Source organism: Protopterus annectens, chromosome 5.part0, assembly GCF_019279795.1.
Source record: "Protopterus annectens isolate FY-2018-M chromosome 5.part0, PAN1.0, whole genome shotgun sequence".
NCBI lineage: Eukaryota > Metazoa > Chordata > Ceratodontiformes > Protopteridae > Protopterus > Protopterus annectens.
The window spans coordinates 1,303,276,230-1,303,301,354 of record NC_056735.1 but is presented as its reverse complement, the minus strand read 5'-3'; positions in this window follow the sequence as shown (position 1 = coordinate 1,303,301,354).

Genomic DNA, 25,125 nt, shown 5'->3' with positions numbered 1-25,125 from the left:
ATATATATATAGTACGTTGAGAATGAATACATCTTTCCAAGATTTTGAATAAGGGTGAGATAATGGTGATTGGTCTATAGTTTATTAGCTTGCTTGATGAGCCACCTTTATGAAGAAGTATTTTATATACATATATATATATACATATATATATATATATATATATAGTACGTTGAGAATGAATACATCTTTCCAAGATTTTGAATAAGGGTGAGAGAATGGTGATTGGTCTATAGTTTATTAGCTTGCTTGATGAGCCACCTTTATGAAGAAGTATTTTATATACATATATATATATATATATACATATATATATATATAGTACGTTGAGAATGAATACATCTTTCCAAGATTTTGAATAAGGGTGAGAGAATGGTGATTGGTCTATAGTTTATTAGCTTGCTTGATGAGCCACCTTTATGAAGAAGTATTTTATATACATATATATATATAGTACGTTGAGAATGAATACATCTTTCCAAGATTTTGAATAAGGGTGAGAGAATGGTGATTGGTCTATAGTTTATTAGCTTGCTTGATGAGCCACCTTTATGAAGAAGTATTTTATATACATATATATATACATATATATATATAGTACGTTGAGAATGAATACATCTTTCCAAGATTTTGAATAAGGGTGAGAGAATGGTGATTGGTCTATAGCTTATTAGCTTGCTTGATGAGCCACCTTTATGAAGAAGTATTTTATATACATATATATATATATATATATATATATATACATATATATATATATATATATATAGTACATTGAGAATGAATACATCTTTCCAAGATTTTGAATAAGGGTGAGAGAATGGTGATTGGTCTATAGTTTATTAGCTTGCTTGATGAGCCACCTTTATGAAGAAGTATTTTATATACATATATATATATATAATGCGTTGAGAATGAATACATCTTTCCAAGATTTTGAATAAGGGTGAGAGAATGGTGATTGGTCTATAGTTTATTAGCTTGCTTGATGAGCCACCTTTATGAAGAAGTATTTTATATACATATATATATACATATATATATATAGAACGTTGAGAATGAATACATCTTTCCAAGATTTTGAATAAGGGTGAGAGAATGGTGATTGGTCTATAGTTTATTAGCTTGCTTGATGAGCCACCTTTATGAAGAAGTATTTTATATACACATATATATATATATATATATATATATATATATAGTACGTTGAGAATGAATACATCTTTCCAAGATTTTGAATAAGGGTGAGAGAATGGTGATTGGTCTATAGCTTATTAGCTTGCTTGATGAGCCACCTTTATGAAGAAGTATTTTATATACATATATATATATATATATATATATATATATATATATATATATATATATATATATATATATATATAGTACATTGAGAATGAATACATCTTTCCAAGATTTTGAATAAGGGTGAGAGAATGGTGATTGGTCTATAGTTTATTAGCTTGCTTGATGAGCCACCTTTATGAAGAAGTATTTTATATACATATATATATATATACATATATATATATAGTACGTTGAGAATGAATACATCTTTCCAAGATTTTGAATAAGGGTGAGAGAATGGTGATTGGTCTATAGTTTATTAGCTTGCTTGATGAGCCACCTTTATGAAGAAGTATTTTATATACATATATATATATATATATATATACATATATATATATAGTACGTTGAGAATGAATACATCTTTCCAAGATTTTGAATAAGGGTGAGAGAATGGTGATTGGTCTATAGTTTATTAGCTTGCTTGATGAGCCACCTTTATGAAGAAGTATTTTATATACATATATATATATGTATATATATATATATATATATATATATATATATATATATATATATATATATATATACATATATATATATATATAGTAATGTTGAGAATGAATACATCTTTCCAAGATTTTGAATAAGGGTGAGAGAATGGTGATTGGTCTATAGTTTATTAGCTTGCTTGATGAGCCACCTTTATGAAGAAGTATTTTATATACATATATATATATATATATATATATATATATACATATATATATATATATATATATATATATATATATAGTACATTGAGAATGAATACATCTTTCCAAGATTTTGAATAAGGGTGAGAGAATGGTGATTGGTCTATAGTTTATTAGCTTGCTTGATGAGCCACCTTTATGAAGAAGTATTTTATATACATATATATATGTATATATATATATATGTATATATATATATATATATATATATATATATATATATATATAGTACATTGAGAATGAATACATCTTTCCAAGATTTTGAATAAGGGTGAGAGAATGGTGATTGGTCTATAGTTTATTAGCTTGCTTGATGAGCCACCTTTATGAAGAAGTATTTTATATACATATATATATGTGCATATATATATATAGTACGTTGAGAATGAATACATCTTTCCAAGATTTTGAATAAGGGTGACAGAATGGTGATTGGTCTATAGTTTATTAGCTTGCTTGATGAGCCACCTTTATGAAGAAGTATTTTATGTATATATATATATATATATATATATATATATATATATATATATATAGTACGTTGAGAATGAATACATCTTTCCAAGATTTTGAATAAGGGTGACAGAATGGTGATTGGTCTATAGTTTATTAGCTTGCTTGATGAGCCACCTTTATGAAGAAGTATTTTATATATATATATATATATATATATATATATATATATATATATATATATAGATATATATAGATATATATATATATATAGTACGTTGAGAATGAATACATCTTTCCAAGATTTTGAATAAGGGTGAGAGAATGGTGATTGGTCTATAGTTTATTAGCTTGCTTGATGAGCCACCTTTATGAAGAAGTATTTTATATACATATATATATATATATATATATATATATATATATATATATATATATAGAGTACGTTGAGAATGAATACATCTTTCCAAGATTTTGAATAAGGGTGAGAGAATGGTGATTGGTCTATAGTTTATTAGCTTGCTTGATGAGCCACCTTTATGAAGAAGTATTTTATATACATATATATATATATATATATATATATATATATATATAAATATAGTACGTTGAGAATGAATACATCTTTCCAAGATTTTGAATAAGGGTGAGAGAATGGTGATTGGTCTATAGTTTATTAGCTTGCTTGATGAGCCACCTTTATGAAGAAGTATTTTATATACATATACATATATACATATATATATATATATATATATATATATATATATATATAGTACGTTGAGAATGAATACATCTTTCCAAGATTTTGAATAAGGGTGAGAGAATGGTGATTGGTCTATAGTTTATTAGCTTGCTTGATGAGCCACCTTTATGAAGAAGTATTTTATATACATATATATATATATATATATATATATATATATATATATATATATATATATATATAGTACGTTGAGAATGAATACATCTTTCCAAGATTTTGAATAAGGGTGAGAGAATGGTGATTGGTCTATAGTTTATTAGCTTGCTTGATGAGCCACCTTTATGAAGAAGTATTTTATATACATATATATATATATATATATATATATATATATATATATATATATATATATATATATAGTACGTTGAGAATGAATACATCTTTCCAAGATTTTGAATAAGGGTGAGAGAATGGTGATTGGTCTATAGTTTATTAGCTTGCTTGATGAGCCACCTTTATGAAGAAGTATTTTATATATATATATATATATATATATATATATATAGAAAGTGAGGACATAGTTTGCTTGGATAGAAGAGTTTATTAGAATCAAGTCAGGATATGCTAGGCTATCTGCAGAGAATTTGAGGTGTTCAGATGGAATTTGGTTAGGGGCAGTGGTTGTCTTAAGTTTGCAGAGGTATTTTTTAATTGCAGATGTTGGTATAGGAGTGATTGTGAAGGGCTTAAACCTCTTGATTAAACCATGCCAACCATGGATTAATTCTGATATACCCACACCCAGTCTTGGATTATTGCTTAAATATAGTCTGAAATACATGGATTGTTGTCTGTGTTTTGTTATATTAATCATGTTTACCAGGCTGCAATAGAGCTGGTAACTCTGATCGGCCTTCTGTGAATTGAAAAACTTGCCTTTCAACTATCCCAGTTTCACAGAATGCCGTCCGACAACATGATAGTAAACCATATAGGTCTACATTGAGCAAACTACATATTGACTTCCAAAACATTGAAGTATCAACACATCGATAGACTACTGCGTATGTTCTGAGGACCAACCTCACAGCACTTGCCCACACCTCCTGCTAATTATGTATATTAACTCCAAGATCATGTAGTCTCTGTGAAAAGGGCATATTGAGGTTGCCATATAGATATTTGTGATTCTGTGTTGCTCCTTGCTCAAATAGCAAGTCCATGTACATAGACTATTCATTGGTTACTCAACATTTTTATACAACCAATGAAGATAGTTTAACATCTGAATTCAGATTAGTCCATGGCTTTATAGTAGAGCCAATGATTTGGAAGTGATTTGTATGCTTTTTACTGGCTATATATATATATATATATATATATATATATATATGTGTGTGTGTGTGTGTGTGTGTGTGTGTGTGTGTGTGTGTGTGTGTGTGTGTGTGTGTGTGGCGACCCCTAACTGGGAAAGCCGAAAGAAACATATATATATATATATATATATATATATATATATATATATATATATATATATATGTGTGTGTTTTATATATATATATATATATATATATATACATATATATGTGTCTGTGTGTTTATATATATATATATATATATATATATATATATATATATGTGTGTGTTATATATATATATATATATATATATATATATATAGTTTTTTTTTTTTAAATAGGGTGATAATTGCGGGATGAGTGAATTACAGTGAAGGATGGAATGATCTGTGGGAATGAAGGGGAAGGGAGTGGAAAATGGTAGATTAAGAGATAAGTGACTGAGGTTGGAAAGAGGGAAGGAAAAAAGAGTTTAACATTATCCCAAATGTATTTTCTTCATTAATGGTGTAATGCAGATTTGATCTATGGGAAAACTCAGGATTTGAATTGATTAGTTTACTCTGGAGAAAAGTAGGAGGATGTGATTTCATTATGTGTTTTTCAGGCTTCCTGTTGAAATGTTGGCACTCAAAATGCTCTGTACCGACCAGCTGAAAAAATATATATATATTGAAAACACATTAGAAGAGTGAATGTCAAAAATAGTTCTTCTCCTTTAAACTTCTTTTTGTAGGCTGGGCCAAGCCGCCCTGCACCTCCCATGTGGGAGGCAAACCTCTCATACCCCCAAAACTTATATATACCAACTATGAGACTGCCATACCTTGGAGAAAATGAAATATTCTGAGAAATGCCATTTCGAACATAGTATATGTAAGTCTGTTCTTTCTGTCATTCACTCTCCCTTTTCGGGACTCGATCTTGTGGGTCCTGACATTTCAAATAGTTTCCATTTTTCATCTTATTCCTTTTATTTTTTCTATTCTATTTGGTTGGATAATATATATTATGTAAAGGTGCACTGGAGCATCTCAAGATGCTAACATGATAAAACAGAAAATATGTAAGCCAAATAAAAATTATTCAGGAGAAAATAAAAAAAAATGATTATTCATGAATATCATTTGAATAATATTTCAAGTTCCATTATAATTCCCTAAAAGGCTGTCTTTGAAAAAATATAATTTTTGGATTTCTCATTTTTTTCAAATTCTTCTTTTTCATTTATACTTGAAGTTCTTATTTTTGTTTTTTTTTTACATTTTACTTTTTTATTTCAATAAAAATACCTTTATTTACGAGTGCAACTTTGAAAGAACCATCCATAAGAAACAATGAGCAAGCAAACTACTGCACAAATTGATTAAAGTACTATGCAAAAGCATAATAATTGTGGAAATAAACCAATAATTAGGGGCATAACTTATAACCTTCACGTGAACTAAAAGCTAGCCCCATATCCCTTGTCACTTAGTGAAGGTGATTGGGCCAAGCCTATCTATAGTGAAGAAGAAAAAGATATCTGCTTTGATCCATTCACCCAAAGAATAAAGGAGTTCTCCACCGGCACTTTTTTATTGTCCTAAATTATACCCATATTGTCAATCCTAGGCTGAGGTTGTTTTATTAAGTAGAAGTCATAATCTATTCTCCAGAGTCCCACACTGTTCTCGGTTTGTGTGGTGCATGAAGTGCACGAATCAACAGAATATCTGGTATGACCAAAATTGGACTGTGGAGTGCCCTAGTCTGTATAAAATGGGTAGTATCTGCTGCTAACACAGAACGAGGAAGATCTGGGAGTCCGAGTCCTTGCTAGTCAATATTTTTTTTCTTGGTTAACCTGGGATGCTTCCCATCCCAAATAAAATCCTTAACTAATTTTTGTAGTTTTTTTTTCTAAGGAGGGAATGCATCTGGCTAGGAAAAGGAATTCGGGAATAAGCATCATATGGACTACTGCAATTTTAATCAGTAGTGAATGCTTTAATTCCCTCCATTCCTTTATCCTCTTCTGTAAAACAGAAACCAAGTAGGAAATAATATCTGGGATAAGATCGCTATGTTTGAGGGATACTATAATCCCAAGTAGTGAGCATTTGCTTCCATAAATAAAACCCTAGTTTTGGATTTCCCCTTTGTAATGTTGGGCTGCTTCATTTAAAGGCACGAAAACCATTTTTTTGCCAGTTAACACTCAAACCTGTTATACTGGAAAATGTCTGCAAAACCTCCAATAATTTTTCGAGGTCTGCAAGTGAGTTACTTTACCAGATTTTGCAGTCATCTGCAAAACAAGTGTTTACCAGGGTTTTGCACATGAAGATGGGATCCCCAGCTTCTATGGTTTTGGTTGAAGTAAAGACTGAGCATATTAACTGCCAGAGTAAATAGAAATGGGGACAAGAGGCAACCTTGCCTCATGCCTCACCCTGTAAATTTCAAATGGCATTGATTGAGTCTTGTTTGTTATCACACTTACTTGTGGACAACTGTACAGTAACTGACACCATGCCAAGAAGTACCTCCCATTAAAAAAAATACATAACATTGAAGGGCGTCAAAGGCTTTATTAAAATCAATAACACAGGCCTGGGTTTTACTACCCTCTGACTTACAACCCAGGAATTGTAATAAAGGGGCAGAAAGCTCAGAATACCCTGTCTGCCTGAGAAGAAGGGGGGATTGGAACATCTACCCAGCAATACCACATCTCTTAAATGGAAAAAGGTATAGAACAAACTACAAATAAAAGCACATCACCTCATAAAATTAAAGTGAAAGCTTGTCTTCTATAGTTAATATATTTCTTGGGAATGCGTCTTGCTCTTTAAAGTCCATCCCCAGACTTCCTTCTTCCTCCACTAGTTCCGGCAAAGGTAAGAAACAGTTATCTAGATGCACTCCCTGTTCTCCTGGCTAGGCTGGAAATGATCAATCTGTGAGTCTACTTTGTATTTTTCTTTTCAGGGGATTTACTTGTTGCTGCTGGTGAAAACAACAATGTACATTTCAGCTCCCCTATGTGCTTGGTGTTAAAGCTCTCGTGCTCTTTGAGGACAGCTGCCTCCTATTCAGTTGGAAACTGAAAAGAGAGTTGTAACACCCAATTTGTGACCACCAGTTTGGCTGGAAAATGCAGCTCTACCTTAAAACCTTCTTCCTTACATTTTTTGATCACCAGAATAAAGGTGTTCCCCTTTTGGAAAAGGGCACACTGTAGTCCAGTGCCAGTCGGTCTTGCACCCCTCCTACATGGCAGTTTGATCCATGCTCCCTGGACACCTGAAGAATTTCTTCCCTGTGAACATAATTCAGACAACAAAAAATGATGTGCCTGGGAAAATTAATTTGTGCCCTTGAAGTAAGCCTGATGGGTTCATTCTATGACCAGACGATTTTGACATTTCAGCTTTTTTGCTAACTCAAGCTGTATGAAGGTTAGTGAATTGTCTCCTTCTACCCCCCGGCAGCCCAGTCACTCTTTCATTATTGCACAGAGGCCTGCCTTGTATATCATCCAGTTTTAATTCAAACTTTTTACCCCAATCCAATATTTCTGCAGTCTGTTGAGTATGAATGGTCAGCAAATCCCTTCGCTCAGCTAATTCACTATGCTGATCATCTAGCCTGCTATTATGGAGGGTCTGGACCTTCTTTGTTGTCATGGCCCCTGTCATCTGTATTTTTTTGCTATCTGCTTGTACATCTTGTAGCAGTTTAATTAGGGTCACCAGGGAAGACTGTGATGGTTTAAACTCCATACATGGCTCCCCTGTGTTCCCCTTCACTTTTCAATCCATGTCATCCTTGCCTGACCATAACAGCATAAAGCTTTCCAGCATGACTGTTTCAGGACAGTTATAACCAAACATTATAATTATGCATTGTTCTTTACTCCATCAAGCAGCTTAATGAAAACTTTGTGAGCCAAGGAAGCAAAATGTACACTTAAAAACTGATTGTCATCAGTGTGCTCTCAATCAGAATACTTACTCGAGTCTGATCCTGAGCATGCCCCCCAGACGTAAATATCCTGTTAGGAAAAAAGCCAGATAAATGCCCTTTGCTCGTTGTATTATTCGTTTATTTATCTATTTGTCTTTGTTAACCAGGAAAGTCTGACTGGGCAAAGCCCATTTTCAGCAGAGCCCTTTGGAGAAAAGCTCCAGCAGATACACTTATTGTATTCCTGATAAAAATAATAATTTATAAGGGTAGATTATATAGATAGTTCTTAAGACATCTAAATGCAAGCAGGTAATTGTTCTGTGGTGACACTATACAAATATATTACAGGTATTTTCTTATACGGCAATATACATGATATTAAAATCAGAAACAGTTAGTATACAACCAGTTCGTGTCCAATATATGTGACAAGAAGACTTTCGATATTACTTATAATAACTTGGGTAAGGAGAGTTACAGCACAGATGTTATGAATGAATAAAATTGAGGTAAGGAATGTGAAACACTCATCAGTAAGAAGATAATTGTTAAAGCTAGAAGAGGGAGATGGGCATTGCATAACTGCTGAGTCAAGGATAGCAGGGTTAAGAATACTGGGGTACATACTGACATAGAGCCTGGTTATAAGTGAGGGGTGGAGAGTATTTGGGGGAGATGGATAAAGGGAAAAAGTCAGAAAGAAATAAAAATGTAAAGTGAAGATTAAAATAGGAAGGTAACTGAGGAAGAGTGGAAGAAATATTGGCTGTTTTGAAGAGGAAAGAGGTTATAAAACAGGGGGTATAAACTGACAAAGGAAAATATAGTTACCCAGGTGAGAAGCACAGGCACAACCACAAGTGACCTAGGTGTTGTTTTAGTAAGGGCTTGAAGGTGAAAGGTTTTGTGGTCTGATTTAGGTGTGTTGGGATGCTTTTCCACAGCTTAGATATGTAATCGGAGCATAGTGAGTTACCCAACTTTGTTGTGATTATTAAGGGTTTATTGGTTTAGCAAACATCTCTATCTGGAGAATAATGCCTCAGGGTATCTTTTAGTGCTAGACATGTTATGGTGTACGTATAAGACTGGGCAGGTAAGAAGTGGTGAGTATGTTAGCTCAGGTCAGTTCAGTTGTTTTAGAGTTCTGCAATGATGTATACTATAAAAAAGGTTGGCGCCAAATCTGGCTGCTTTATTATAACTGGTGGAGAGTTTAGCTTTAAGTGTAGTATTTAGGTTTGCAAGAATAGGTGAGGCATATATAAGGGATGGAAAAGGAAGGTGTGTATCTTGCATCATCTGTCAGGTAGTGTTTGGTTCTATAGAGGAAGTCATGTTTCTGGAGTGTTTTTTAAAGGCTTGCAATATCTGTTGATCAGATTTGAGGGTATTTGTCAATTAGAACACCCAGATGTATTGTTTGTATTATAGTCTCAATTTCTTATGTTGTTGGATAAGGTTATACCAAAAGATTGTGTTTGTTTTGGTATTGTTTAGAAGAAAAGTTTTGTTATTTTTGTAGAATTTAAAAGTAGATATGAATCTTTTATGCAAGTTTCAATAGCAGTGAAGTTTGGATGATGTCCTGAAGTGTTGATATGGTTGGGGATCTACATGTAAGGGTGAAGTTGTCAGAATATTGAACTATGGTATTAAGGTATGTAGCAGTATCTATCTTGTTTATAAAAAAAATGAATGCAAATGGTCTTATATTGATCCATGTGAGACACCAACAGTGACCTGTGAGAAGAAGAGGAGAGTTTGTTTCCATTGTTAAATTTTGAGATCTGTAGGGAGAATGGTGTTACTTCTAACCAGGTTTTGTAGACAATGGCAGTGCCATCAGCATGTTTCTTTTTTCTGTCAGTCGTAAGTATATTAAATTCAGGGAGAGATGACTTCATTTTCTAATATATATTTCTTTGAACAGGTTTCAGTAGTGTCTTGTCTATCAAGGTTATAAGTACCTAGATATGCATTAATGCATTGGGTTTTTGACATATATTTCTAACATTCATGGTTAGGATTCATCCAGTAGCATTTTCAGGTGTGCTGGCTGGGTTGCTGTGTTACTGTTTAGTGTGGCCAAGGTTGAGGTGAATGCCCCTATAAGTTTTTGAATGGAATTATTATGTAAAAATGCATTGCGTAATTTACATTTTAGATTAGGTTTGCTGTGATTTTCATCAGTAAGGATATTAACTTGATGTGTTTGTCACTGGGGAGGTTAGAAAAAGTAGATTGTTAGAGGTAAGGTGATATGAAGGTGGGATCTAAGGTGAGTTATGGTAAATATGTGTCAGAAGGAATAGTCTTTATTGGTACTGAAGACATATGATAGTGATGTTGGCTTCTGCAGTAAGTACAGAAATATAGCAGCATATTGGTTAGAAGCTTTGTCAGTAGTGGTGATAATAAAGTTAGATTACAATTAGTTTGTTTTACATGAGGAGGGATTGATTTGGATGAATTGAATAAGGAGTTTTGATAAAGATTTGTTTAGAGTTACTGCCAAGGAGAGAACTCAGAAGAAGTGGATAAATTCAGAGCAGTATAGAAGGGAAAAAGTACTTTTTGAATTATGCTAAATATTAGATGGAAGTTAGGAACAGAGTGATTTTATGATAGTAGTAAAGTAGTTTGGGAAGGTATATGGATTGGGTGTCACAAAGGAAAGAAAGAGAAGGGTACTATAATAATAGAGTAAGGTGGTCGGCTAGGAATTGGGGCAGGGAAGGACAACAAAGTGAAGCTGAGCATAGCAAAGCAGATAGTAGCAGGGATTACCCAACCTGGGAGTCCTTTTGCTTCACAAGCAATTTGTTTATAACTGGTGCTGAACCAATAACTTGGAAACACAAACTAAAACAGGTTTTGTTTCAGTTACTGAAAGCTAGGGGTATGAAGTAACTGGCTTAGACAGCATAATCTAATGGTCAAGTGACTGTACTCAGTGGCCCTTACAATGTGACAAGTCCCCTGGGTGGATGTTACAGCCATTGCTCAGCACAGAACAGAAAATTATCTAATTACTTTACAGTATTATATAACTAGGTCTTTCATGTTAAGCTTGCTTATATTGTACAAGAACAAATAATGTCAGAAGGCTGCTTCTCATAGTCACAGATTTGCACAGGGCCAGTTCACAGTGGTGTGACATGTGAGAGACCTTTTGCTGTCTGAGCGACAAAAGAAACAATTAGATGTCTGCATGTTATTGCAATAGCAAATGGAATCAATACAGTGCATCTCTCATGCTGAGATATGCAGCACAGTTTCTGCTGTTTGAGTGACAGGGGACACAATTTTATATCCACGGGCTATGTAAGGAAAGAAGAAGAGAAAAAAAACTCTACAGTACTGAATACTATATGTAGCAAATTCCTAGAGATGGAGGAAGAAACACACTGAAGCAAACAAAGACTACTCTCGGAGTAGAGGTTAAGTTGTATGAAAGTAAAGACAAAGTATATATAACAGGAAGTGAACTGATGGGGAAAAACTGTGATGAACTGAGTAGGGCTGTAAAGAGTATAACACAATACTGCTATGCAAATTGTAAAACCATCACATTGTAAGCATTCATCAAATTAATTAGTATTTGAACAGAATTTGTATATATCAAAGCATCAGCACATTAAACTACATACATGAAACACAAACTTGTTAAAGAACACAGTGTCAGCATATGTAAAGCTTCTCCAACTTCAATGAAAATACAAATACACTACCAAAGCTGTGGCACTGCTCAACTCACTCATAAAACAAACTGAAATGTTATATCACATAACACATTTCTGTCCTGAGAAGGAAGGTGATAACCAAGTAGATGTGGAGACCTGAGAGGAGATATAAGAGTACATTCTAATATAGTGAACCAACCTCAAACAGGGCACAGAAGTGTAAACCTGCCCACCATTCAGCTTGGACATCAAGCCTAGGCTGCTTTATAACCAGACATGGGTAGCCCTTTATTTCAGAAAGCAATCAATTTATAGTTGATGCTAAGCCATTAGCATGGAAACACAGTTACTGACAGAGCAAGGAATTAGGGAAGAAAGTAACTGGTTTAGACAAGGTAATCTAAGGGTCACATGAATAGATAATAATCAATTAAGTCAGCGGATCTTAGAGTGTAAGGACGATTCCTTTGGGAGAGGTAATGTCACAGCATTGTGGAGCATGGTAATGTCACAGCAATCGTGGAGCACAGAACAGGAAATTATCTTACTAATTTATGTTAATATGCAGCTAGGGTCTTCATGTTAAACTTGCTTACATTACACAAGAACAAGTCATCTCAGGAGGCTGCTGCTCACAGGTACATTTTTTGGATAGGGACAGTCTCCATTTGTGTGACGTATGGCACAGCTCCCACTGTTTGAGACACAAAGGACACAAATTTGATACCCAATGGATCTGAAAAGAAAGAAAAATAAAACGAAAAGGTCAACAGTACTAAATACTACATGGAGGTGATAAAATAAAGTATAGGAAGCCAGCTTATTCCCACAAATGGAGGTAGAAACACAATGAAACTAAATAAGAGAAGCTAGATTACTCTGAGAGGAGAAGGAAGTTCAGAAAATGTATGAGAGTAAGGACAAAATAGGTGTAACAAGATGTGCACTGATGGGAAAACACAGCAATAAACTGTGTAGAGCTGTATAGTGCAAATTACCAGACGATAGCACTGTACCACATGCAAGCCATAGAAACATAAGTCAGTAAGCATCCATCAAATTAACTAACATGAGGACAGAAATTAATAAATATCAAAATATTAGCACATGAAACTACCTACATGAACTACAAACTTGTTTAAAGGGCACTGCCTCAAAACAATACAGCTACAACACACTACCAAGGCTTTTTCACTGTTCAACACACTCATAAAACAAACTGAAATGTTATACTATGTGACAAATTTCTGTCCTGTGAAGGAATGTGGTGAACAAGTGGCTGCTGGGACCTAACTGAAGGTGAGATTTAGGAGTAACTTTTAAGACAGAGACTCAGACCCAAATGGGTATGGAAGTGTGCATTTGCTCATCATTCATCATGAACATCCAGCCTAGGCTGCTGTTTAACCTGACCAGGGAGGCCCTTTATTTCAGAAAACAATCCGTTTATAGTTGGTGCTGAGCCATTAGCATGAAGGCTTAAAGTTTAACAGATATTGTTTCATTCACTTAAAGACATGACAGAGGAGCTAGGGACAGTGTACTGTAATGGTCACAGAAATGGACAGTGACTAATTAGGTTAGTGGTCTTTACAGTGTAAAGACTGCTCCTTTGGGGGATGTCACAGTCACCTTCCAGCATGTAGCTGGAAATCATCTGACTGCTTTATGGTAATATACAGATAGGCTGCTAATGTTAAACTTACTTATGATGCAGAAGTACAAGTAATCTCAGTGGGCTGGTGCTCACAGGTACAGCTTTTGCAAAGGACCAGTTCTCAGTGGTGTGGCATGTGGCAGATCTCCTGCTGTTTGAGTGACAGAAGACACAATTTGATGACCATTGGCTCTAATAAAATGATAGAAAAAGAGAAAAACAGTGCAGAACTGGAGATTATATTATAGAGCCAACCTAAGGAAAGTCATCAGAGATGGAGGCTAAAGCGTCCTATAAAAGGAATATAGAGGACCACTTCACCAACAAGGACCCATGTCGACTATGGCAAGGTATTCAGCGCATCACCAATCATAAAACCAGTAGCCATATGGTTATTGAGGGAGATGTGTCAATGGCTGAGGAACTTAATTATTTCTTCACCAGAAACATCATCAGAGACAGTCACACTTAGGCTCCAGCAGATAGGCCACAGCAGTCTCATGCCATCTATATCAGCCTCCTACAACCACACCTTCACAGTACAACAGCATGATGTAAGACATGTGCTCAAAGTGGTTAATGCAAGAAAGGTTGCTGGCCTGATGGAGTGACGGGATGGATGTTGAAAGAATGCGTGGACCAGATCAATGGGGTCTTCACAAAGATCTTCAACCTGTCGCTGTCTAAATCTACTGTTCCATCTTGTCTGAAGTCAGCTACGATCATTCCACTACCAAAGAAACCTGTCATCAGTAGTCTCAATGACCACCATCCAGTGGCACTTATTCCAGTCATTATGAAGAGTTTTGAACAACCAGTTCCACAACACATGAAGGACATTCTTCCAGTTATCTCTGATACACACCAATTTGGTTACAGGGTAAATAGGTCTAAGGAAGATGCCGTCTCTACTGCCTTACACACTGCACTTAGTCATCTTGAGCAGCAGGGGAGCTATGTGAGGATGTTCTTTGTAGACTTTAGTTCAGTATTTAACACAGTTATCCCGGAAAGACTAGTCACTAAACTCACTGGGCTAGGCCTTTCAGAACCTACCTGTCATTATATTAAAGACTTTTTGAATAACCATCCTCAGATAGTTAGACTAGGCTAGTCTCCTCCACTCTCAGAATAAATATTGGTGTCCCACAATACTGTGTGCTGAGCCTCCTTCTGTATAGTCTTTACACCTATGACTGTGCCCCCTCTCATTCTATTAATACCATCATTACGTTTGCGGATGACACTACAGTGGTTGGACTTATTTCAGGAAGAGACAAGACAACATATAGAGATGAGGTTCAAAGACTGGCTGCATGGTGTACTGAGAACAACCATGCCCTGAACTCTGCCAAAACAAAAGAGCTCATAATAGATTTCTGGAGGCACAATGCAGATCACAAACAAATATATGTCAATGGAGACTGTGTGAAAAGGGTTCCTGCCTTCAAGTTTCTTGGTGTACATGTGGCAGATCTCTCTTAGTCCATGAACACCACGGAGGCAGTCAAGAAGGCACAGCAAAGACTCCATTTCCTGAGGATATTCAGGAAAAGCAACCTGCAGGAGAAGCTACTGGTGTCTTTTTACCACTGTTTTTTGAAAGTGTGCTGACATACTGCATTTCCAGGTGGTATGCCAACAGCTCAGCAGCAGACAGGAAGGCCCATGAAAGGATCATTAACTCTGCCAGAAAATCATTAGCTGCTCACTGCCCTCTTTGGAAGAACTATTTAGCTCTTTCTGTCTAAGCAGGGCAACCAACATCTTGAAAGACCATTCTCGCCCTGGACATCACCTGTTTGAGCTGTTGACTTCTGGCAGATGGTCCAGGTCCATTCCATCTCAGACAAACAGACTTAAGAACAGTTTCCATTCACACTGAGTACAGATAATAGCCATTTGCACTATTTTATTGTTTGGTATTGTATTGTATTGTATTCTTTTATTTATTCATGTTCATTATATATGAATGTACCTTAGGAGGATTGCTACAAATTCCATTGTACTTGTGCAATGACAATAAAGGAATCTTATCTTATATAATGATTTAATTAAACCATAGGAAGCTAGTTTATTCCTAGAGCAGGAAAAAGAAACACAAAGTAAGGGAAGCTAGGCTATTCTAAGAGTGGAAGAAAGTTAACAAAGTCTATGAAAGTCAGGACAAAATAGTTACAACAGGATGTGTATTGATGGAACAATTTGGAGATAAACTATGTTGGGCTGTACAGTGCAAATTATCAGAATATAGCACTACACTGCTATGCAAGGTATAAAACCATTGCTTAAGTAAACATCCATCGAATTAATTAGTATATGAATAGAAATGTGTTTACATCAAAGCATCAGCACTTGAATCTACATACATGAATCACATACTTGTCAAAGGATACCATCCCAACAAATGTAAAGCTACTCAAACTGCAGTAAAAACAATACACATACAACACACTACCAAGATCTTTAAACTTTATTTTTTAGACGCAGGGAAGAGCATTTGTTACCTATTAATTACTTCTGTTTTTTTTGATGTTTGACGGTGAGAAGTAAAATGTTTTTTTGTGTGTTATGCGTTAATGGATTGCAACTTGGTTTGTGGTGATACGTTCAAGGTAATAGGGGTACCTTGTAGAATGTAATGGCAATAAGAACATCTACCACAGGGTCTGATACCATTTAGGCTGTTGTTAGCTCCACCATTACGAATTTACCTTTCTAAAACCAACTTTAAATTAGGTCCTATTTTGGTAGAAAAAGTGGGTTTTTCACCCAAAACTTGGTACACCTCATTGTTGGTTTTGAAAATACTCCAGTTTTTTATTAAGACTAGGACTATATTGAATCACACAGGCTTGTTGGAAATCAATATTTGTCCCACCATCTACATCTACACCTACCTGGGGGGGGGTTTTGTTAACCCCCTACCTAAAAGCAGTATACATTTTTTTACCCCATTCATCCAAAACTTCTCTCAGAATGGCATCAATAAATTCACCAGGATAACCCCTATCTAAAAACATTTCCTTCAGATGGGCTATTCTAATAGCCTGACCTTTAATGATGCCTTTCTTCTGAAACAGTGGGTGATGGCTGTTATAATGTAAATAGCTATTGCAGAAGGTTTTCTTATGATATACTTGAGCAATAAAACCTTCTTTTCCTTTTACTATCTTTGTATCCAGATAATTTATTTCATCATCATGACACTCAAAGGTAAATTTTAAAAAAAGTGGTGGTACTATTCAAATACTTAATGAAAGCAGGTATAGAGTCTTTTTTACCTCTCCATAAAATGCAAATATCATCCAAAAACCTGTTATAGGAGAGAATCTCTGAGAAATATTCACTTTTAAAAACATATTCCCTTGCCCAACTCAATAAAACAAGGTTAGCATAAAAAATATTGCCCCTCAAAAAAATATATAATTATTTTCAAGAATCAGGGCCATGATTTCACATAGCATGGTAACCTGATCATGTTGTAGGTGGAAACAGGTAAAAAGTACATCCTCAAATATTGCTAAACCTTCTTGTTTGGGAATACAGGAAAAAAGATCCTGGACATCAATAGTCAAAAAAGTAACTCCTGGGGACCATAATTCTGATTTTAATTGCCCCAGGAAGTCCCATGAATCTTTAACCAAATGTGGTACCCCCTCCACAATATGCTTTATCATTCTGTCTATATAAACAGCTAAATTGTGTGTTTTAGAACCTCCATCTGCCACTATTGGCCTAAAAGAGGGGCCACAATACTCTTGTGTACTTTTGGTATCCCAAACATAACCGATACTTTGGGATGTGAATTAGAAAGAAAATCATAAACCTCTTTGGAAATTCTTTGATCTAATACATATTCATATAAAACGCTATCAATACTTTGATAAGAAATGTGTATTTGTTTTTTGGAAACTTGAGAGTAATTTTCGACATTAAACAAAATTTCCTGCATGACATTGGCATAGTCCTCAGAATTGAAAACTATAATACCCCCATCTTTGTCTGGGGTCATAATTTGAATGCTTTTTTTCTCTCTTACTTCCTGAATAAGCCTCCTTTCCTTGGAGTTAAGGTTGAAAAAGACTTTCTCCCCCCCCCCCCCACATCTTATAAAGATCATCTCTAACAGCCTTCTCAAAAATGGCTACCAGGGGATGTAGGGGCGGATTACTACACTATTTTTCTTTGTTCTGATGAAGCCAACTGTGTTTAATGAAAGCACTTAATTGATTTTTTATACAATAAAATGGACTGGAGACTAACTACCAGGGTGTTTAGTTTGTAAATGGTGCTGAGCTATTAGCATAGAAAAACAACACAAAAATAGGTTTGATTTCAGTTACTGAAAGCAGAGACCATGGGACTTGGGGTAAGAAGCAAATGGTTTACACGCTGTATATCTAATGGTCACAATAATGAATAGTGAACATTGTGGTCAGCATTCCTTAGAGCATAAGGACAAGTCCTTTAGGAGGATGTCACAGCCACTGTCCAGCAATGAGTATGAACTGCCTACTTTACTTTAATATACAGCTAAGCTCTTCATTTTAAACATGCTTACATTACAGAACAACAAATGATCTCAGTAAGCTGGTGCTTACAGGTACAACGTTTGCACAGGGGCAGTTCTCAGTGGTGTGATGTTCAGCAGAGCTTTTGTTGTTTGACTGACAGAGGACAAAATTTGTTGTCCTTGTGCTCTGAAGGGAAAGAAAAAGAGTAATACACGACCGCACTGAATGTTAGATGAAGGTGATAACTTTAGAGCACAGAAGGCTAGCTTATTCCTACAGATGGAAGAAGAAACGCCGCGAGTCAAAGTAAGAGAAGCTACGCTATTCTACTAGTAGAATGATTTAACAAAGTGTACAAAAGAAAGGACAAAACAGGTGTAATGAGGTGTACTGATGGAAAAACACAGTGCTAAACTATGTATGGCCATTTAATGCATCTTAGACAATATCACTACATGTCTATACATAAAACCATCACTTAGTAAGAATTCTTCAAATGAATTAGTATGTAAACAAAAATGTGCATATTTCAAAGCATCAGCACATGAACCAACATACATGAATCACATACATGTTAAAGGGCACAGTCTCAAGATATATAAAGCTTCTTTAACATTAATAAAAACAATACAGGTATAATATACCACCAAGGCCTTTTCACTGTTCAGCACACATAATACATACCTGTCTTGTGGTGAAAGGTGATGATCAAGTCAATGTGGAGACCAACTGAGGGAATGACTTAGTAGTACATTCTAGTACAGTAGCCCAGTCTGAAATGGGGGATGGAAGTGTAAATTTGCCCACAACTCAGGATGGGCATCAAGCAGAAGCATAGCTGAATGAAACATCACCCTGTGCCAGTCCCACCAACTAAGTGAAGTGCCAAAAAAAGGACTTCTGTGCTTCCTTCAGATAGTACCCATTCTGCGGCTTCCACACCGCCCCACCCTTCAGGTGCCTTAGGTCAAGAGCAAAAACTAACTAAATAAATAAGGTCCGTTTCTTCTAGTGGCACTCCAACCAGGTGGCCTGATACATGATACATCTTCCGGTTTCCTCCAGTCCCAGCCATTCATGTCCTATTTCTGTGCCCTGCCATGGTATGTATTAAACAGCAATCACAGGTACAACTTTGACATAGGGCCAGTTCACAGTGATGTAACATATAGCAGAGGTCCTGCTGTTTGAGTAATAGATGACACAATTTGATGTCAATGGGTTCTGAACAGAAAGGAAAAACAAACAAACACTACAGTTTTAATGGAGAAGATAAAGTTAAGGAATAGGAAGCTAGCTTATTCCTTGCGATGGAGAAAGAAACACAGTAAAGTAAAGTATGAGAGTCTAGGCTATTCTAGTACTAGAAGGAAGTTTATAAAGTGTATGAAATTATGTAGATAATAGAGAAACACAGTGATAAACCATGTAGGGTTGTATAGCAGATTATCAGACTATAGCACTAGGCTGCTATACAAGTTATAAAATCTTCACTTAGTTAGTATCTATCAAATTAATTAGTATGTGAACAGCACTCCTGGCCTATGATTAACTATGTTTACAGACAACTGTAAGTTGAGTGTTATTCGATCTTTAACTGACTCACTATTGCTCCAACATGTGCGAGACATTTTTAACAATTGGTGCAAAGGCAATGGTCTCAAATGAAATGGAAAACAATGTAGCATAGTTCATTTTGATAAACAGAACAATTTCACTTACTGTATAGGAGATGTACCCTTCTAATAAGACACTGTTGTAAAGGATCTAGGTACTGTTGTTGATAATTCCTTATCATTTTGACCATCATGTCTCCATAGTAGTTCAGACAGCCTTTCATCTGGCTCATCTCATTTCCAAAGGCATCTCCACTAGATCCAAAGAAGTATTAATCCCCCTTTATTCATATCTTATCAGAGCCATTATTGAATATAATACACCCTTTGGCATGTATTTCTAAACATATCACACATATTGAAAGACCTCAGAGGTTCATAACTCAAAAATCTTACTTATCAGTAGATGCTGGCAGCACATTCTCTGTATTCATTCTCATACAGACTCCTTCATGAAGTTCTGTGTCTAGGCTATTGAGTCCTGAAAGATCCAATCCTATTTGATCTCCTTTTCCTTCACAAAACTAATTGTACCTCAAATACCTGGTTAAAGGAATTAAACCTTCATCACCAGATAAATATGATACATCAGCATGATAGATTCAAATTCCAATCTATCACTCTCCTTTGGAACAAAGTTCTACTACATGTCAAGCAGAGTAGCATTCTTGTCTCCTTCAACTGGGTGGGCATCCTCAACCCCCCCCCCCAATTCTCTAACTCTGCTTTAGGCTAGTGGGAACTTACGAATAGTGTTTTTTGTCTAGGCTTGTAGTGGTGTGATTGCTAAGTATTTACCTATGAACCCATGAACAGAAATGAAATTTGTATATATCAAAGCATCAGCACATGTGACTACATACATTAATCAAATGTATGTTAAAGGGCACAATCTCAATGTATGTATAGCTTCTCCAACTACAATGAAAACAATACAGATGCAGCACTCTGCTAAGGCATTTTACCTGTTCAACACACTCAGAAAAAAAGCTGAAATGCTATATCAAGTGACACATACCTGCCCTGCAGAGGAAGGTGGTGACCAAGTGAATGTGGAGATCTAACTGAAGGCAAGATTTAGGAGTCCATTCAAATGCAGTGACTTAGGCCACAATGAGGTATAAAAGTGTCAGTTTGCCAGAAATCAGCATGGACATCACGATTATTACTTCAGAAAGACATCTGTTTATAGCTGATGCTGAGGAATTAGCATGAAAACTTAAGTAAAACAGGTTTTATTTGAGTTACGTAAAGCAGAAGCCATGGAGCTAGGGTATAAAATAACTATTTTAGACAGTATAATCTAATTGTGACATGAATGGACAGTGACCAATGAGGTCCACAGTGTTTAGATTAGTCCTTTGGGGGGATATCATAGCCACTATTCACCTCAGTCTATTCCAAGAGTATAAGGAAGTTAAAGTTTATGAAATTAAGGACAAAATAGGTACAACAGGTAGTGCATTGATAGGGAAAAATAAATAAAACGTGTAGGGTTATACAGAGCAAATTATCAGACTATAGCACTACACTGCTATGCAAAACCATCACTTAGAAAGCATCCATCTAATTAATTAGAATGTGAAGAGAAATTTGTGTATATCAGAGTATCAGCACATGAAACTGCACACATGAATCACATACCCATTAAAGAGCACAGTCTCAACACATAAATCTTCTCCCAACTGCAATAAAAGTACAGCTTCAAAGCACTGCCAAAGTATTTCCACTTTTCAACACACTCATAAAACAAACTGAGAACAAATATCACATGGTACATGACACATACCTATCTTGTTGAGAAAGGTGATGACCAAGTGGAAGTGGAGACCTAAGTCAGGGGGAGATCTAGGAGTACATACTAATACAGTTACTTGGGGAAAAAAATGTGTATGGAAGTTTGAATGTATCCACAATTCCACATGGACATCATACCTAGACTGCTTTGTAGTCTGACCTGGGAGACTCTTTACCTCAGAAAGCAATCAGTTTATAGCTGTTGCTAAGCCATCAGCACAAAAACACAAAGTAAAACAGGTTTTGTTTCAGTTACTGAAAGCAGAGATCAAGTGGTGAGGGGAACAAAGTAACTGGTTTAGGCAGTGTAATCTAGTGCTCACTTCCATGGACAGTGGCCAATTAGGTCAACAGCTTTACAGTGAAAGTACTAGTCCTTTATGAGGATGTCACAGCCATTTTCCAGCAGAGAACAGGAAATTAATTGTCCGCTTTACATTAATATACAGCTAAGCACTTCATGTTAAACTTGCTTAGCTTGGACAACAACAAAGCATAATAGTGTTTACCTTAAAAACACCATGTGCAGTGTTTGATTCTCACATGGTATAACTGGGTAGGCTTAAAATGGCCCACTACAAACCTGTGAATAGACTACTGCTAACAGGTACAGCTTTTACTCAAGACCACTTCTCACTGATGTGATGTGTAGCAGTGTGCCTGCTGTTTAGGTGACACGTGGCACAATTTGATGTCCAGGGGCACTGAAGGAAAGGAAAAGAGGAAAACACAGTAGTACTGAATATTATATTCAGGTAATAAAGTTAAAGCATAGGAAGCTGACTTATTCCTAGAAATGGTAGATGAAACTCAGTGAGGCAAAGTTAGAGAAGCTAGACTATTCTAATGGAAACATAAAGGAAACTGAACAGATTTACTCCATAATGGAACAGAGCAAAATTACTGGCACTGTCTTTCTCAATCTCAGCAAAACCTCTAACACTTCTGATCATACCTTCCTATTTCACAAGCATATTAAGAAAGGTTTCGCTAATGATGTCCTGCAATGGTTCAAAAACTACTTTTCCAACTGCCCCTTTACTCTCCTTCAACTTAATAATACCAACTTATAAGGTTATTGCAACAAAATTGCTCCTCAAGCCTCTGTACAGGGCCTACTTCTCTTTTCACTCTTTCTTAACTATTTTTCCTGGAATCTCCGTCATACCAACTATCTGTGCTACACTAATGATATTTTTTCCTTGAAGGGAATAAGCCTGCTTCCTGCCTACAGAAGGTATTTCAGTCTGTCTTGATAGCTAACTGGAAATGATTCTACAAAAATAAACTTATTAATATGTAGAAAAGCTCCATGATGCTATTTGGCACTCATTAAAAGCTAAATCACCCACACAACCATCACAGACCCCAATCCAAGTTTAAAAAAGATCTATTTTAATAATGCAGTCACAATGTATACATAAATGTAGAAATTGCTATCTACTCAACATTAAGGATTCCTGCTTCCCTCCCCCTAAACAGTTAAGCTAAGAGAAATTCACTTTGTAGTCTCTCCAGTTCTGACACTTTACCAACAGTTGTGGTCCTTGTACAAAAAGCATATTGTCCTCTGCTTGTTACTGCCTATTGCTATGGAGTGTAGTGTTCTTTGATCTCATACATCTAAGGTCTGCCTGGCATTGCAGTACAAATGCACACATTGGCCAGATACCGGTCTTGCTGATTGGTGGCCCATTTCAGTCCCCTCCCACCCCATCCCTCTCCACCAGCCCGGTCTCTACCTTTGTACATACCTAACACCAACCGTGACTGCCTCCACAGCCTCTCTGACACTGTTTTTCGATTTTTAATTATAACTAATATAGACAAGGATATGCAGGTAAGGGTTGTTGATAAACATCTTTAACTTTTGTGAATTAAAATAGCAAATTAAGTTGAATGCAACCCAGAACCCTGGATTAAATGAGGCAGTGTCCATCAGCTCATGTTTAAAGTTGAAGCAATTGAGAATTAAGTGATTTTTATTGGTTAACAGGATGGGTGTATGTTTTTATTAACCTATTTTAACAGCAACATTTTTTCTGATAATTGAGTTCTGAAGAAGTTCCTACTGGAATCAAAGAGCTTAACTCTTTGGATTGTTCATGATACTTTTAATAAAAGAGATTTTTATGCAAGTTTTGGAACATTTGGTACTTTGTTTGAGTTTCCCGGTATTTAGCACTGTCTTGGTGAGGTTTTTGTGAATTCCCTCTGCCACTGTCCTTATCTCATTAGTCATACTCCCTTCTCAAACCATATTACTCCATATATCCCTACAGTTATAGTTCTTGTTCACAGGTTAGTACCAGGCTAACTGCTGTTATGGGCCATTTTAAGCCTATACAATTACCCCATGTGAGAATTAAACTCTGCACCTTGTGTATGTAAGGTAAACACCTTAACCATTATGCCATCTTCACCATTGCCTTGCATTGTGAACATATTATTTACCATGTACACTTCACTGCAGCACTCCATCTCTGGTAAGAAAAGACAGTCCTCTGGAACTACTAAGTCAACAGAATAATACAAACTGCAAACTACAACCTTCTTAATCACCTGACAACTTCAGCATTGCCTCTAACCTCAGCACTGCCTCTAACTGTGACTGATGCTTCCTACACAGCTACCCATAACAACCATGCGAACCTCAACAAATTCCACCCAGCCATTCATACAGTCCTTCTTCTATCCACTTCCATAAACTTGGTACTTTGCAACATCATCCCCCTATTTCAATTACCAATGTCAATTACCATTAGAATGCTTCATGTGATTCTTACCTCTAGTTTGCTGCCAGCAATAAAAATTTCTTGCACATCTCTAGTTGCAGTTAAAAGAAAACACATCTTCACCATTATTTTGACACCAAACATCACAAATGCAAATCAAACTACATAATAATTGCCCTCACACTCCTTAACTTCTGTGATATCCATAGCAACCTTGGCTTCAATACCACAGGAAAACTCCACACCTATCCATACCACTGTACACCTCAAACAACCACAAATATGATGCTTAAACTCTGTAGGTATCACAAGGGAGCTTCATCACATACAGCTGTGGCTATCCCAGCTTATGACTGACATATGTGTTCTTATAGAAACATGGCTGAAGTTTGACTCACTAGCGTTCAGTTTCTACTTTACCTTTTAGAAGTCAATTCAAGTGGACAGACCAGGAAACAAGCTTGAAGTAGGCTGTGTAATGCTTACCAAATGCCATAGACTCTGGCCAAACTGGCTTCTTGTTAACTTTAACCTCCCAAGGAAAACTATCTTTACAGTTGCAGCTGCATACTTCCTACTACCAGTCACCTAGTCATCCTTCTGT